We start from the raw sequence: 18,674 nt of genomic DNA, 5'->3' as shown, positions 1-18,674 counted from the left end.
TAAAAAACAAGGGGCCACCATCCACCATAACACAAATTACAGATGAGTCTTGACATAAGGGATGTATCTCAATTGTCTAAAATTATAACTACTTTTCCTAGTTTCCTTTCCTTAGTCCTCTCTTCATTCAAAAGAACTGGAATATAAAAAGCCTTCCCAAAAGGCACCCACCATATTGTATTTTTAGTTTAGAGCATATGACAGAGAGGAAGCAATGAGAGGAATACTTTTTTGATTATTGAAATGTCAATGTTAGTCATTTAGCAGACACTTTATTCCAGACTGATTTACAGTTGTTAGTACATACATTTTCATACTTTATTCACACTGGTCCCCCGTGGGAATCAAACCCAAAACCCTAGCTTTGCAAGCACCACACTCTACCAAGTGAGCTACTTAGGATATGCAGCGATGTTAGTTTTGATGTTGCTTGTGTCCAAGCTAAGGTGACAGGGGTGGGGGAAGAGTGTCTATGACCAGGGTGGCAAACAACCATACTAAACCATGGAAACAACCATCGTCAGCTTGTAAAAAAAAGTATGCCAAGACCGAGGCTTAATCCAAACAGTATGGACGGATGGGGGAATGTGTCATACTCACGCTAGCGATGCATCATTCAAGGATGACAATACGTGCTGTATTAACCTGTCAACAAGTGTAAGGCACAATTTTCTGTCTGTTTCTGATGCTTTTTTATGATTCATGTGCTAAGGAAACCTTTAAAGAAACATGTTCCTTAAATTAAGGGATGTCCTTTGAAGTGCAATGTTTCTTGTGGAGGGCTACAGTAGTAGTAGGAGTAGTAGTATCAATCAATCAAATGTACTTATAAAAGCCCTTCTTACATCAGCTGATGTCACAAAGTGCTGTACAGAAACCCAGCCTAAAACCCCAAACCTCAAGCAATGCAGGTGTAGAAGCACAGTGGCTAGGAAAAACTCCCTAGAAAGGCCGGAACCTAGGAAGAAACCTAGGAGAGGAACCAGGCTATGAGAGGTGGCCAGTCCTCTTCTGGCTGTGCCAGGTGGAGATTATAACAGAACATGGCCAAGTTGTTCAAATGTTCATAGATGACCAGCAGGGTCAGATAATAATAATCACAGTGGTTGTAGAGGGTGCAACAGGTCAGCACCTCAGGAGTAAATGGCAGTTGGCTTTTCATAGCCGATCATTCAGAGTATCTCTACCGCACTTGCTGTCTCTAGAGAGTTGAAAACAGCAGGTCTGGGATGAGGTAGCACATCCGGTGAACAGGTCAGGGTTCCATAACCACAGGCAGAACAGTTGAAACTGGAGCAGCAGCACAACCAGGTGGACTGGGGACAGCAAGGAGTCATCAGGCCAGGTAGTTCTGAGGCATGGTCCTAGGGCTCAGGTCCTCTGAGAGAGAGAGAAAGAATTAGAGAGAGCATACTTAAATTGACACAAGACACCGGATAAGACAGGAGAAATACTCCAGCCATAACAGACTGACCCTAGCCCCCCAACACAAACTATTGCAGCATAAATACTGGAGGCTGAGACAGGAGGGGTCGGGAGACACTGTGGCCCTGTCCGACGATACCCCCGGACAGGGCCAAACAGGCAGGATATAACCCCACCCACTTTGCCAAAGCACAGTCCCCACACCACTAGAGGGATATCTTCAACCATCAACTTACCATCCTGAGACAAGGCTGAGTATAGTCCACGAAGATCTCCCCCACGGCACGAACCCGAGGGGGGACGCCAGCCCGGACAGGAAGATCACGTCAGTGACTCAACCCACTCAGTGACGCATCCCTCCTAGGGACGGCATGGAAGAGCACCAGTAAGCCAGTGACACAGCCCCTGTAGTAGGGTTTGAGGCAGAGAATCCCAGTGGAGAGAGGGTACCGGCCAGGCCGAGACGACTACTACTTAGAATCGCTTCAAAAGTTTTTTCTATCTAGAACATAAAAGGGTTATTTGGCTGTACCCATAGGAGAACCCTTTGAGGAACCCTTTTTGGTTACAGATATAACTCTGGCGGAAAGGGTTTCCCCAGAGGGTTCTATATGGAACCCAAAATAGTTATATCTGGAACCAAAAAGAGTTCTACCTGGAACCAAAAATGGTTCTCCTATGGGGACAGCCAAAGAACCCTTTTGGAACATTTTTTTCGAAGAGTGTAGGGACGCACTGTAGGGTGGTGAGAGGGGGTGGGAATGACAGCATGTAAACAACATCCTTAATACATTGATCTGATTGACCTACTCTAACTGGTGTGTGCATGGTTGTTATGCGTAGGCAACTGCGGGCGAGCAAATGTGTTTGTGCGAGTGAGATTACTTCAGTTAAATTCAAGAACATATTAGATTATTCTCCTCAAGTTCATCTCCATGGGGTAATACCTTACATTTGAAGAGGGATCACAATACCAGTAGTTTTTTCCCCCTTCTATATCCTAGAACTAATGGATGTTAACTCTAATACGCATGATTTAGTGTTTTTACCCCAGTTAATTTCCCTTCGTAAGTCCCCTTTTCTCTGGCAAAATGAAGGACAATTTGCTGTGACATTACAACTGACCTCATCTTTGTACGTGTGTGGTTGGGGTAAAAGGGATCATTGCTCCTGGCCTCTCTGCTGAAGAGAACTGTGTAGAGGATGAAAGGCCCAATGTCTGTAGTGAGAAGTAGAGGACCACACTCGAAGGCCCTACAGCCCCAACCCCAACATCTGTAGGCTCTGCTTTCTAGATGATTCCCATAAAATCTTATTAGGAAGCAAATTGTGTCTGGGAGCTTCTGCAGATTAGGCTGTGAGGGTATGAGACTCCATAAACTGTGGTTACTTAGGTCTCAAGGTAACCTCTTAAATGTAAGTGTGCATTTGTGCGCTTCGAGGATAATTTGATTTAAACTTAAATGATCCACCAGAGACAGTCCTTTTCATACTGACATGATGATTGGTGAGTCAATTTTGAAATAATTATGTCATTCGCGTTGCAAAAACCTTCTGGCCGTGCAAACTTGATTAGTGATCTCGTATGGAAGACATGGGTTACAGTTCATGTATGAGAGACTCTCCCAAGCCAACAGTACATATGAACTGGTCTGCACGGAGGCAGTATTTAAGATGAACTATGGTGTGTATGAGAGATCAGATGCTAGCTGTGATCACTAAGAGACAATATTTAAATGGCACTGTGCCTCACTTGAAAGTGGTTAGAATACTGAGAACAAATCAAAGAGGAGTTTTCAATCATCCCTTATAGAAATGATTCCCCACTGAAATAAACTATGGCTTTGAGTAGTCATCTTATACTAATCTTCTCCAATGTATGGCAAATCATTGTGAAATGTGACTACTACCTGTGAACACCGGGCAAGGTGAAAGAACAAGTAAGCTCCAGCCAGTGTCGACTTAAACCATCAGCCGTTGGATGTTTTTTTGTCCTTATTCATGTCCCAAAATAAAAGCGCTCACCGCCAGCTAGTCCCTGCTGAAAGCCACTGCTATCAGATGTAAGGGTACAAACCACAGAACACTAGGAGGAGTGAAAACCATGTGGGGCCTGGCCAGGCGGACCACCCATGAGTGCCTCCCTGCCTCACTGCTTCCTTGCCTCACTCTGCAGCTGGAGAAGCAGCATAACAATGTTGGTGGAGCATGGGAACCAAGAGTCTAAGTCAGTCACCCACCAGAAGCACCACTGCAGTTATTTCAGGGGATATTTTTGGGGGGGTTTGAAAATGAGGACGGTCTCACTTGACTCTCAGTGACTCTCAGTGCAAGAACATGTTGTCTTTGCCTAGACCCAGTGCCTTTTCTGTAATGCCACTTTAAGCCTTTACTTGTTTAAGCCTATTCCTATGGGGATTCCAGGCATGTGCTGTCGGAATTGATGAAGCTCTGTAGTGATATTGGAGGAAGAAGTGAATCATATTGATATTTAAGACAGTAATTATTGAACCACGAAAAATGGGATAGATACATGTTTAGGGTTTAATTGTATTGATTTTGCTACAGGTTTTATTTTTATTGTAAATATTATAACATTATTTAACAAATTGTACTAGGTCTGAATTAATGAAAATATACACCCTGACAACTTCCCTTATTTCATTGCGTAATTTTTACAAGGTTTGAGAATGAAACAATAAATAAAATAGTCAAGTTCCAACTTAATTGTGTAAGATGAATTTTTTTGTAAACCACTATTAGATTTGTCTTTAATATTACAGATCCTGATCTGAACGCTATGTGTGGTATCCCAGTCAAATAAGCAGAATGTTTCACAAATGTTTCTTTGATTAACATGTCACTTATTCGATTTGTTATTCCCGGTTGACAACCGTAACGGTTTGTAAACGCGGACCATAAACTCTGACACCCTCACCCCCTGTCACTTTCAACGACATAAGAAAACGAATTTTGTTAAAAACGTTGAAACCCAAAGCCAAAGTATTCGACAGGGATGTTTAGGTTAAGTAATCCCCTGGGTTAATAAACTAAACAAAGGTAAACCGTGCAAAACGGCCGCAATGAAAGCCAGGCTAAGTAAACCCAACAGAGTTTACAAGAATCATTTAAGGGAGAAAAGAAGAGAGGAAAAATGTGTGAAAGTTTAATGCTAAACAGGTGATGGATGTGTTTTTATACCAATAAAGAGGTTCCAAAAAAGGATTCACGGTGAGGAAAAGAGTTTAAAAATCACACTACACCCTTACATATAAAATATCTGTAGAACACTTTTCTTCTACTGCCAATCAACAAGTACCATCTGAGATTGTGTAGGTTACTTTCTGGTTTCAAAGAGGGTGTTAAAGTAACTGTCTAGTGTTTCCAGATTTCTATGAAATGACACCTATAACTACTTACAATATGAGTGAAATAGTTTACCTTCCAAAATGTTTAATTATGTATGTTAAAAGGCAGCTTTTCTGTGTTGGAATGGTGTGGGCGTACCCTGCCCCAGTATCTGTACGTTACAGATTTATGAGTATAACGTGTCTCCTCTCTAAGGCCTAGGGAGCTCCGATTCAAACTCCCATTAGACAGCTCTGCAAGCGTTATAATGTCTAAATACGTTAATTACTCACAAAATATGGAGTGTTGCTGAGCAACTATTTTCAGTTAAGGCCGGTAGGTACTTACAAAATAGGATTAAATAAAAATGTACAAGTTACCGGAAAATAAACTTGTATATTTTTCTTTAGACCATTTTTAGACGTACAATCCGTCCGTAATGGAAATAAATGAACATAGTTGCTCATCGTATTTTGACATTATAACGCTTGCAGATCTGTCTAATGGGAGTTTGAATCGGAGCTCCTGGGGGTTAGACATGTCATACTCAAACACCTGGCACACCATGTCATTTCTACGTGGATTGTTAGGTAAATATTTGGCTGAGACATTGGTCAATGACATTACAACCTATATTCACCCACTCACAAATACAGCCAAAAATTAGACTATCCTATGTGTTATTATTATGCCTTCATCCATCTAAAAGCACAACAAAATTCCAATGGAAAAATGATGTCAAATAGGAATACAATGTCAGTTATTTTGTTTATTTATACAACAGATGAATGTGTTATCACTGTGCTTCATCTAATGGCAGAACCAAGTGAGCTGGCATGCAGTTGATTACATTAAAAGTGATCAATGCCATTAGAGATTCAGCACATATTATTACAGCAATTTGTGAACATCTCCACAGACCTGCGATAACCTATGCATGCTATCTTGAACAGGCACGCTTTACATGATTACTTAAGACATTTGTAGTTACAGTAACCACAAAATGTGGCCATGGATGTGTTACTCATTTTAAGGTTGAATATCACATTAGTTTAAGACTTTTGCACTGTAAACTTTACAGTAATGTACTCTTAAACCAAAGTTTATTTGGAATTTACAGTAACAAACTGCCTTTTGTACGGGTAGCTGGCTGCCAGTAAGTTGTTGAATACTTAGCAAATGCTATGTAGACCTAAATAGCATCATTGATGATACAGTATATGAGTTAAATTATGGCCACATTTAATTTGCTCAGTTAATCATACCCTTTGGAATGACTCTCTACAGCCATTCTTACAATAGCACATTGGTAATTGTCAGTGACAAATACCAAAGCTAAGATGTGCTGGGCTGGGCAAGGTCTGTCTATGTTAACATTTGTTTACCATGATGGCATAATCCTGTGGTTGAAATTTCACCCTCAAAACAACAATTGATGGCTTTTTTCAAATCCAATGTATTTTCCACTCAGATTCCACATCACAATACATTGACAAATTACGTTGAAACAACGTTGATTGGACCAGTTTGGTTAATTAATAGATTTTTAAAAAGTGAGATTTTCACTGGACAGTTACTTTAAGGAAAACTACATGAATAGCCAATAAATCTAATCATTATTGACCATATCATTTTTTTATAAAAGGTCATGTGGTTTGGTAAGAAGAATACCCCTCTCCCCACCGGTGTGATTACTACCTCTGAGGGTTTAGAACTTGAGGTAGTCAACTCATACAAGTACTTGGGAGTATAGCTAGACGGTACACTGTCCTTCTCTCAGAACATATCAGAGCTCCAGGCAAAAGTTAAATCTAGACTTGGTTTTCTCTATCGTAATCACTCTTCTTTCACTACAACTGCCAAACTAACCCTGATTCAGATGACCATTCTACCCATGCCAGATTACGAAGACGTAAGTTATAGATCGGCAGGTAAGGGTGCTCTCGAGCGGCTAGATGTTCTTTACCATTCAGCTATCAGATTTGCCACCAATGCTCCTTATAGGACACATCACTGCACTCTATACTCCTCTGTAAACAGCTAGCGACTGGAACGAGCTGCAACAAAACTAACTGAACAGCTCTTTATTCAAAGACTCAATCATGGACACTCACTGACAGTTGTGGCTGCTTCGCCTGATATATTGTTGTCTCTACCTTCTTACCCTTTGTGCTGTTGTCTTTGCCCAATAATGTTTGTACCATATTTTGTGCTGCAACCATGTGCTGCTGCCATGTTGTGTTGCTACCATGTGGTTGTCATGTTGTGTTGCTACTATGCAGTGTTGTCGTGTTGCTGCCATGTTATGTTGTTGTCTTAGGTCTCTTTATGTTGTGGCGTCTCACGTCGCGATGTGTGTTTTGTCCTATATTTTTATTTTATTTGTTACTTTTTTTTTATCCCAGCCCCCTGTCCCCGCAGGAGGCCTTTTTCCTTTTGGTAGGCCGTCATTGTAAATAAGAATTTGTTGTTAACTGACTTGCCTAGTTAAATAAAGGTTAAATACAAATTTTATGAAAATAATTCTTTACTGACTGTACCGCATGATTGTAGCGGGTTTCCTAACCTGTCAGTTACTTTAGCTATGCTGACGATGTTGGAACTTTGTCATGTGCCTTTTACTGTCACGTGCTTCCGACTGACCTCTCTACCATAAAGGTCTGATTGGTGGAGTGCTGCACAGATGGTTTTCCTTCTGGAAGGTACTCCCATCTCCACAGAGGAACTCTGGAGTGCTTTCAGCGTGACCATCAGGTTCTTGGTCACCTCCCTGACTAAGGCCCTTCTCTCCCAATTGCTCAGTTTGGCCGGGCGGCCATCTCCAGGAAGAGTCTTGGTGGTTCCAAACTTTTTCCATTTAAGAATGATGGAGTCCACTGTGTTCTTGGGGACCTTCAATGCTGCAGACATTTTTTGGTACCCTTCCACAGATCTGTGCCTCGACACAATCTTGTCTCAGAGCTAAATGGACAATTCCTTCGACCTCATGGCTTGTTTTTTGCTCTGACATGCACTGTCAACTGTGGGACCTTATATAGACAAGAGTGTGCCTTTCCAAATCATGTCCAATCAATTGAATTTACCACAGGTGGACTCCAATCAAGTTGTAGAAACATCTTAAGGATGATCAATGGAAAAAAGATGCACCCGAGTTCAATTTTGAGTCTCTTAACCAAGGGTCTGAATAGTTATGTAAATTATTTTTAATAGTTTTGCATTTCCAAAAACCTGTCTTAACTTTGTCATTATGGGGTATTGTGTGTACGTTGATGAGGGGGGAAAAGTATCTAATCAATTTTAGAATAAGGCTGTAATGTAGTCTAGTCTAGTCTTATGATTACACCCTGTCACTGTCGGTCCATGTGTCACCTCAATTCTTTCTCTTGACCTAGGTGTACCTACAGTACCAGTCCAAAGTTTGGACACACCTACTCATTCAAGGGTTTTTCTTTATTTGTACTATTTTCTACATTGTAGAATAATATTGAAGACATCAAATAACACACATGGAATCATATAGTAACGCAAAAAGTGTTATACAAATCAAAATGTTGTTTTTGCCTTGATGCACCCTTTGCCTTGATGACAGCTTTGCACACTCTTGGCATTTCTCCACCAGCTTCATGAGGTAGTCACCTGGAATGCATTTCAATTAACAGGTGTGCCTTGTTTCCTTCTTATTTCCTTCTTAATCCGTTTGAGCCAATCAGTTGTGTTGTGAAAAGGTAGGGGTGGTATAAGAAGATAGCTCTATTTGGTAAAAGACCAAGTCCATATTATGGCAAGAACCGTTCACATGAGCAACAAGAAATGACAGTCCAACGTTACTTTAAGACATGAAGCTCAGTCAAGAGTTTTGAAAGTTTCTTCAAGAGCAGTCGCAAAAACCATCAAGCGCTATGATGAAAATGGCTTTCATGAGGACCGCCACAGGAAAGGAAGACGCAGAGTTACCTCTGCTGCAGAGGATAAGTTCATTAGAGTTACCAGCCTCAGAAATTTCAGCCCAAATAAATGTTTCACAGAGTTCAAGTAACAGACACATCTCAACATCAACTGTTCAGAGGAGACTGCGTGAATCCGGCCTTCATGTTCGAATTGCTGCAAAGAAACCACTACTAAAGGACACCAATAAGAAGAAGACTTGCTTGAGCCAAGAAACCTGAGCAATGGACTTTAGACTGGTAGAAATTTGCCCTTTAGTCTGATGAGTCCAAATGTGAGATTTTTGGTTTCAACCGCCGTGTCTTTGTGAGACATAGGATGAACAGAGGATCTCTGCATTTATGGTTCCCATCGTGAATTGCAGAGGAGGAGGTGTGATGTTTTGGGGATGTTTTGCGGGTGACACTGTCAGTGATTTACTTATAATTCAAGGCACACTTAACCAGAATGACTATCATAGCATTCTCCAGCGATACCCCATCCCATCTGGTTTGCGCTTAGTGGAACTATCATTTGTTTTTCAACAGGACAATGCTGTGTAAGGCTGTGTAAGGGTTATTTGACAAAGAAGGAGAGTGATGGAGTGCTGCATCAGATGACCTGGCCTCCACAATCACATGACCTCAACCCAATTGAGATGGTTATGGATGAGTTGGACCGCAGAATGAAGGAAAAGCAGCCAACAAGTGCTCAGCATATGTGGGAACTCCTTCAAGACTGTTGGAAAAGCATTCCTCATGAAGCTGGTTGAGAGAATGCCAACAAGAGTGTGCAAATCTGTCATCAAGGCAAAGTGTGGCTACTTTGAAGAATCTCAAATATAAAATATATTTTGATTTGTTTAACACTGTTTTGGTTACTACATGATTCCATATGCGTTATTTCATAGTTTTGACATCTTCACTAGTATTTTACAAGGCAGAAAATAAGAAAAAATAAGAAAAAGCCTTGAATGAGTAGGTGTATCCAAACTTTTGATTGCTAATGTACGTTGTAAACTTTCATTCGTAGGCTAGGTTTTAACAGCCTCATGATGGGTATAGGGAACATTTGAGTATTATGTAGTAGCCGAAATCTATCGATGATATTTTGGGTGAATAGAACATGAATGACAGTTATCCAATATGCTGTAATATAAATAATGCCATGCTCAGACATTTTTTATCATCTTAAATGGCACTGACCGTCACTGCTGTCCTGTGGCTGCCGGGTCTGAGGAGCTGCTTGGCGTAGCACCTAGCCTAGCTGCTAGCCAGCTGCCTATCAAGCTAGCAGGGTTTTCTTGAGGGCTCTAATTCAGCCCATGACACAGTTAGCCATTGTGACTGGGACTGTGGATTGTCCCCGACTTGTGGATGTCTAGATCCCTGCTGTTTGTTGTTGTTTCCAATATTTCCTGTGAACTGCCCTGTCTGGAACTGAGAGGAGTAACAGTGTAACAGACACTGCCACCATGACAAAGACCAAAGCTGGTGGGAGTACCATTGAGCACAGTGGTGTCTCTCTATCAAAGGTGAAGGATCTTTAAAACGAACAAAAATAGTTCCACAAGCAGTAATTACAAAAACAAGAAAATAGCTTCAAGTGTTGTGTCCAAATACTGGTGGAGTCAACTAATAAAAGAATGGACAGCCTGACGAGAGAGGTCCAGGACCTGAAGAACAGCTTGCAGTTCTCCAAGGGTCAGCTCGATGAGTTTAAATAGGAAAACGACAGAACTCTGTAAGCCATTGAGAGAGGACATCAGTTATGTATGTGAATCCATGATAACAATGATGGAGAAATCAGATTATCTCGAGGCATAATCAAGGCAGAACAACATGGTTGTGGACATAATTGCAGAATCTCCACATGAGGACAAAGTGAGGGAAATGATCTTGGAAAAACTGAAGATGGACCACAGGAAGATTGAGGTGGATCGCGTCCACAGGACTGGAAAACCCAACCCAGGTGACAGGCCCAGATGACACCTCTAAAACTAAGAGCAATTGTATTTTGTACAAATCATTCCCTTAGCTCTAGACTTCAGCTGAATCTGTTAATGACGGTGTGGCTGTTGAACAAGTTGAGGAGACTAAATTACTTGGCGTTACCTTAGATTGTTAACTGTCATTGTCAAAACATATAGATTCAATAGTTGTAAAGATGGGGAGAGGTCTGTCCATAATAAAGAGATGCTCTGCTTTTTTGACACCACACTCTACAAAATAAGTCCGGCAGGCTCTAGTTTTAGCTAATCTTGATTATTGTCCAATCATATGGTCAAGTGCTGCAAAGAATGACCTATTAAAGCTGCAGCTAATATTAATACTATGCATGCCAGTCTCTCTTGGCTAAGAGTTGAGGAAAGACAGACTGCGTCACTTCTTGAAAATTCCGAATCGTTTGCATAGTCCACTTACACACAGCACTGACACACACACTTACCCCACCATACATGGCACCAGGCGTCTTTTCACAGTCTCCAGGTCCAGAACAAATTCAAGGAAACGTACAGTATTATTCAGAGCCATGAGTGCATGGAACTCCCTTCCATCTCATATAGCGCAAGTGAACAACAAACCTGGTTTCAAAAAATGTAATAAAGCAACATCTTATGCACAACACCTCTCCCCCATGTAACATAGTTATTGTGTATATGTACTGACATGTAGGTGTAACTGATAGATGCAACACACACACTACATGTTAATGTGCTTACATTTATGTAAATTGTAAAGTCTTTTGTCTGTAATGTCTTTTTCGTTTTGTGTCGGACCCCAAAATCAAATCAAATCACCAAAATCTTATCTACAGTATCTTAGGGAGGTTATTCATGGAGTCAATTAGAGGTGTATCTTCTTTTTATGTGAAATATTGGATTCACTTTTCTCCCGCTTCTTGTTTTCAGTCTGTAGAGAATCAACCAACGCTTGCACGTGGACAAACTCCAGTGAAAACAAAAGGGTTCTTTTTAACTTCCAATAAAAGCTGAACCAACATACCCTGCCACTTGCAAGCAGAGCTGCTGCTGTCCGGTGAGTTTCACAGAAAAAGGGCTCGCTTTCAAAAGGGCTTATGGGTCTTATGAAAACGTCACCTAAACAGAAATAATGAAACACACACCACCCAAACACCACCCATCAAGCTCTACCATTGGTTGTCTTTTTCTAAAGACTGAAGTCGCTTAGTCAATTTCACTCTCTGCAGATGACTTGCTTTCACAAAAGCCTAAAAGTTAAGTAAATGCTAAAGCATTTTTATTAGTAGTCCAATGTTTTGCCGCCCTGCTATTCTTTGAAGGAGACGACACTGTGATCTGGATTTTAATGGCTATCAAATTCTACTCTACAGCCTGCAATAAACCAGCATCTCTCAGGAATCCGACTTAGGCCTCCAAACCCTGCATATGCAACAATAATGGTCGGAACACACTCGAGGAAATGAGAAAAGAGTGTCGTGGTCTGCGGGGCGGGGACGAAACACTGAACATCCATCTATCTTTCAGCCCCTCCTGGGGAAGACAAAGCTGGCCTAACAGTGCTATGAAAAGGGTGGCCTGTGAATGGTTACTATTCAATTTGTATTTGGTTCCCCCGCTGGTCGCGGAGCCGAGATCAGAGCAGAAAGTGAAAACACATGGGCAGGGTCAGCCGGATCAGAGGACCACCACACACACACAGGCAGGGGGAAGGAACAAGCCAATGGGAACTTGTGTGAAGAAATGGATTGAATAAACAGACATTGCAATCGCCTGCACCCTATTATCCAATAATTGACACTGCCTGGGAGCATGGAGACGTCGGCTATTAGGGGAACGGCCCATAGGATTCCACTGAAAAGTGGCGTTCCACGCTTCACGCCAATCAAAAGGCCCAGGCGTTATAGTCGGAGACAAGTTTTGAATTCTTTCTGGCCTAATGTGTTTACCTTCAATATCCAAGGGAAATAAATTCATCAGCAGCAAACAATGTCTTTGAAAACAGCTATCCGCTTTGACGTTTTCAGCAGCGAAACACAAATTTTAATTACATAATAACTTTGAAATTGTGTTTGAAAAATAAATGGTTCTGGATTAAACAAGGAAGTATTAGAGTAGGTTAAGGAATTGGCTATGGGTTGTTCCACGAAATGAATGCCCTTTGATATTTTGAAAATGTGCACAAATATTGCTTTTTAAAAGCCTCTTGTATTAAATGAAGTCCCTTTTATAGACCACATGGGACATTCTATAAATCAGATTTTTTTTATATGAATAAAGTACATCATGTGGCATTTTGACATGTCCCTCTGTGCATCCTCTGTGACTTCTAGGAAGATTTTTAACCCACTTCACCCCAACATGTCTCTAAGTTTTCACCATCATTGTTAAGCCCTAGTTATTTTGTTGCTTTGACAAAGTAATTTCTGAACATTATTATTTATTCATGTTAAGGTTAAATAAAAAAACCCTGTCCCTCATTTAACAGGGTTATAAAGTATATGTGAACTGAACTCTCATTGTAATATGGTGAAACTATTCAAAAGAGACATTGAACACTCAAATCATAGTTTAAAAGCAGGTCAGATGGTTCTACACTTTTTGGCCATTTTCTGGTGTTTTGTGGTGAAAAACTGAGAGGGTTGAACATAACACGTCAACCCTGTTACCCATAGATAGACAGGCAAGAAAAGTTTGAACAACTGGAACAAATGTGTGAAGCTTGCATTTAATTGCCTCTCCCTGTTGCACACAACAAGCTTCCATTCATGCCTGTCACAAGGAGATTCTGATTTAAGATGACGTCGTCAACCCTGTTATTGTCAACCCTGTTACTTTATATGGCACTTAATAGGCACATACTATAGTGATTTTGTTATTTGACCTCTTGAGATGGGAAAAGGTGTTTTTATTAAGTTGAACATCTCTTTATGACAGAATGTTTTAAATTAGGTGAAATAGAGCAAGTTTTTTTCTCCCACCAAGTTACACTACTCAAAAGGCACAGAATTGGTGGAACAATCTTTATACCTTAAGTGAGAGAAAGAGAGCGAGAGAGAGAGAGAGAGAGAGAGAAAGAGAGAGGGAGAGCACAGCCCTGCTTGAGCAAATAACTTTAGAAGTTGACTGCTGCTTTTGGTACAATCTTTAGCTTCGCCTTTCCCTCTCTCTCTCTCTCTCTCTCTCTCTCTCCCTTTCTTTCTCTCTTCCCTCTTCCTTTCTCTCTTCCTATCCTAGAAATCATTTTCTAGCATACTGAACTCAGGTTTCTTTTCGGTCTTTACAAGTCCAGCCTTTCTGGAGCTTTTGAAACCTTGCCTGATCTAGTGAAAGTTTCTTGCACTGGGGGATCACCAGTAGGACAAAGGGGAATTCTGTTTCTCCTGAGTACACCCTTGTCAGTCTCTGCCAAGTAGGATCTCGGTGTTGTGGCTGTTCTCAGAACTGATCCTGGAGTTTGTTCTGTAGTGATCCAAACTTTGTGTCCAGATGTGAGCTCTGGTAGTGATCTTGAGCGGTGGTGATGGTTGTAGGTCTTTGCTTGCTTCCGCCTTGCTTCCTTATCCATTTTGCGGGAAAGTCTGCACATTCACCCTCTTGGGATCCAGTTTGGTTATTGTTTGTGGTAGGCTTGTGCGCAGAGGGCTCCCCATAAGCAGTTGTCCTGGAGAGAATCCATGCTCCAATGATGTGGCTTGGTATGCCAACGGCGCTCTGCTATGGTCCATGTCTCTTTTCCAGAGATTATTCATGGTCTGTATGGCACGTTCCACTTCTCTATTTGTTTGCGGGTACCGCGGCCTGCTTGTGATGTGCGTGAAGTTGTTCTCTTGAGAGTATACTCGGAAGATCTCTGCTGAGACATGAGGTCTATTGTCTGAAACTACCATCTCCTCAACTCTGTGGCTGGCTCTGATGTTGGCCTCTGCCGAAGTCACTCTCATTTCAGCTACCTCAATATATCTGAGAAGTAGTCAGCAATCAGCAGGTACGTTTTCTTGTTCCACTAAAACATGTCCATTCCCACCTTTTGTCACGGTCGTTCAGGAACTGAGGTAAGTATGAGCGGCTCTCTGTACTGTGTTCTGCGTTTTTGACATATTTCACACCTGTCAACTGCTTGTCGGATCTGGGCTGCAATTCCTGGCCACCACACTGATTGCTTAGCTCTTGGTTGGCACTTTGAGATTCCTTGTGCGTAGCGCTTCTCTGTGTCAGTCATTGCTCTTGAGATGTATGTCACAGGTCTCCAAGTGTTGTCACCCTGTTTCTGAGTCAGCACCGCACCTATGCCATATGATGATGTGTCTGCTGCAATCGTCGTCTCCACGGTGCACGAGTACTGAGTGAGCGCTTTTGGAGAACTCAGTTCTTCCTTGAGCTTCTGAAAAATAGTATTTTAGCAAGGTTGCCCAACAGTCAGTGAACATCCACTACACATGTAGGCCTTGTTGGCCTTTACCTTGTTGGGATCTGGCTCCAGTTCTGTAATTTTATCCTTGGCAAACTTACACTTTTCATGGAGTGTTAGACCTTCCAGCTGCATTTTCTGAAGTACTTTGTGAAGTCTCTTGTCGTATTCTTGTCTGTCACGTCCAAACACCAGAATATCATCAGCATGGCACACAACACCCTTGAAGTTCTCAGACTTTTGAGACATTCATCTCTGAAGATGCTCGGGTGCCGATGAAATGCTAAATGGCAATCTGTTGAAGTGGTACCCCCCAAACGGTGTGATGAAGGTAGTGAGTGGGCGATTGCCAAAATTCAGATCGAGCATCCAGCTTCATGAAGACTTTTGCATTTGTCAACATTGCACGTGTCTCATCTACCGCTGGAAGATTTCAGGGGTGTGAGGTCAACACACACTCTAATGTCTCCATTTGCTTTCGGGACAACCACCATTCCGGAGCACCATTTTTTGGGCTCTGTCACTTTGGTTATGACATCCATGTTCGCTATCCTGACCAGCTCTCCATATACGTTTTCTCTCATGGGGAGCGGAACACGTCATGGTGTTGAAAGAGCACTGTTTTATGTTCCATCTTTGAGCTTTATCTTGTATGAATCTTGGAGTTTTCCCAGTCCTTGAAAGACGGATGGATAGAAGATGTGAAGATGGTGAAGATGGTCTCTGGCTGTATCACTTCTTTGATTCTGTGCAGTAACTGTAGGGCCTCTATGGCTGGTATGCCTGGGAGTGGTTGTGTCAGTCCTGCTACAATGTACACCTCTTGTTCTGTGCTGTGCCCTTTTGCTATCAGCTTGCTGTAACAGCATATCACATCAAGCAGATAGTGCCCCGGCCCGTATAGCCTCTTGGTTGTTCTAACCAGACTACCATCACACTGTTTGAAATATGTCTCTGTTATAGCCGTTCCAACTACTCCTGTGTCGAGTTTGAAGCTGATGATTTCTCCATTCAGATTAATTTTCTCCATCCACGGCTGTGCACCTTCCAACGACACTTCACCTAAGAAAGCATAGTCTTGTGGTTCGGTGTTGGGCTGTGCGTGTGTGACTGTGTGTAACAGCTTTAAGCAGAACAACAGATTATTGCATAATGTCCCGTTTTGCAACACTTTCTGCACTCCGCCTCCTTGGCTGGACAGTCCTTCCATCCATGTTCTCATCCTCCTCTACATCTTTTGCATCCCTTTTCACTTGGATTGTCATGTTTTGTTTTTCCCTTTGAATGTTGTCTGTGCACTTTGTTTGAATTTGTTTCCTTTATTCAAACATTTTTTTGATGGAGTCCACATTTGTAGTGGTTTCTCCTCCCACTGCATTGCTGTGCAGTAATGTTTGTTGCTTCTTTACAGATTCACTTTGTCTGACTCTTTGAATAGCTTTTGCCAGTGTCAAGTCTGAGTCCAACTGAAGCTGTTCTGACAGCTTCCTGTTTTTTATTCCAACAAGAATTCTGTCTCTTATCAGTTCTTTGAGCACTCCAAAGTCACAATGCTCAGCCAGCTTGTGTACAGCTGTGATGAATGCCTCTGCACTCTCTACCTCATCTTGACATCTCATGTTTTGTTGAGCTCTCTCAAAAATAACATTGTTTTCCTTCACAGTGCTGCTCAAATGCTCTTGTTTTTCTCCATCAGTTAATGTCAATACTCCCCCATAGCATATATAAGAGAGTTTACCTGATATAGGCCCGTGGACAGACACACTGCTGCTTCTGGGTTTCCTACCGACTTTAGCTAGCAAGCATCAGAACGTTGTTCACTTTTAAATGTCCACACTCACCGAGAATGACATACAGTAGCTAGTTTCAGCAGACAAAGTGGCAATCAACTTTGGATTTTTTAACTTCTGACACCATGTAAGAATATGGAGACTCGACACCATAGTGTTAGCTTGAGGAAACTGTTTAGTTTTTGGGATAGGGGGCAGCATTTTCACTTTTGGATGGATAGCGTGCCCAGAGTGAACTGCCTCCTACTCTGTCCGAGAATCTAATATATGCATATTATTATTAGTATTGGATAGAAAACACTCTGAAGTTCCTAAAACTGTTTGAATGATGTCTGTGAGTATAACAGAACTCATATTGCAGGCAAAACCTGAGAAACAATCCAACCAGGAAGTGGGAAATCTGAGGTTTGTAGTTTTTCAACTCAGCCCCCATTGAAGATACAGTGGGATATTTGTTATGTTTCACTAGATGTCAACAGTATTTAGAACCTGTTTTGAGGACTCTACTCTGAAGGAGGAGCTCATAAGGGCTCTTTGAGTGAGTGGTCTGGCAGAGTGCCACAGCCTCGGTCTGGCGCGCTCACGTGAAAGGCAGTCACGTTCCACTTTATTTGTACAGACAAAGGAATTGTCCGGTTGGAACATAAGTTTTATGTTAAAAACATCCTAAAGATTGATTCCAAACTTAGTTTGGCATGTTTCTACGGGCTGTAACAGAACTTTTTGAACTTTTTGTCCGATGTTCGCCGTGACCTGAACGCGCTTTTGGATTTATTTAAAAAGATATTTGGACATAACTGATGGACATTATCGAACAAATCAAACATTTATGGTGGAACTGGGATTCCTGGGAGTGCATTCTGATGAAGATCATCAAAGGTAAGTGAATATTTAAAATGTTATTTCTGAGTAATGTTGACTACCCAATATGGCGGGTATCTTTTTGGCTGCTTTGTTGTCTAAAGGCTGTACTCAGATTATTGCATGGTTTGCTTACTCCGTAAAGTTATTTTGAAATCTGACACAGCGGTTGCATTAAGGAGAAGTTTATCTAAAGTTCCATGTATAATAGTCAGATCTTTATCAATGTTTATTGTGAGTATTTCTGTAAATTGATGTTGCTCTCTGCACAATCACTGCATGTTTTAGAACTACTGAACGTAATGCGCCAATGTAAACTCAGATTTTTTTACATAAATATGAACTTTATTGTGTAACATGAAGTTCTATGAGTGTCATCTGATGAAGATCATCAAAGGTTAGTGATTATTTTTTATCTCTATTTCTGCTTTTTGTGACTCCTCTCTTTGGTTGGAAAATGGCTGAATGCTTTCTGTGACTAGTTGCTGACCTAACATAATGATATGTTAAGGCTGGATAAAATGGCTGTGTTTTTCTGTGGCTTGGTGGTGACCTAACATAATCATTTGTGGTGCTTTCGCTGTAAATCCTTTTTGAAATCAGATGCTGGATTAACCAGAATTTTATCTTTAAAATGGTGTAAAATACTTGTATCTTGAGGAATTGTAGTGATGAGATTTTGTTGTTTTAAATTTGGTGCCCTGCACTTTTACTGGCTGTTGCGGGGGGAACCCCAGTCCTAAACAGGGTAATTACACCGGTTATCTATCACCCCTTAGCACTCACTTCTGTTGTCTGAAGTGCTTTGAGAGGCAAGTTAAGGATTGTATCACCTCCACCTTACCTCACACCCTACACCCACTTCAATTTGCATTCCGCCCCAAAAGATCCACAGACAATGCAATCACACTGCCCTATCCCATCTGGACAAAAT

The 18,674-nt window shown here is 41.5% G+C and overlaps 1 long non-coding RNA gene across 1 annotated transcript; it reads right to left on the bottom strand.

Moving 5' to 3' along the window:
- Positions 1-224: 224 nt before the first annotated feature.
- On the bottom strand, positions 225-1,785 carry LOC149970451 (uncharacterized). Its single transcript, XR_016493466.1, has 2 exons — positions 1,662-1,785; positions 225-1,380 (listed from the first exon to the last, which is right to left on the bottom strand). It is a non-coding gene; the product is annotated as an uncharacterized LOC149970451 (long non-coding RNA).
- Between the last annotated feature and the right edge of the window lie 16,889 nt (positions 1,786-18,674).

The sequence above is a fragment of the Oncorhynchus mykiss genome, chromosome 29 (assembly GCF_057628025.1).
Source record: "Oncorhynchus mykiss isolate SJ-2025 chromosome 29, ASM5762802v1, whole genome shotgun sequence".
NCBI classification, from domain to species: Eukaryota; Metazoa; Chordata; class Actinopteri; order Salmoniformes; family Salmonidae; genus Oncorhynchus; species Oncorhynchus mykiss.
Note: the sequence above shows the minus strand (reverse complement) of the source record. Positions and strands in the feature narration are given on the sequence as shown.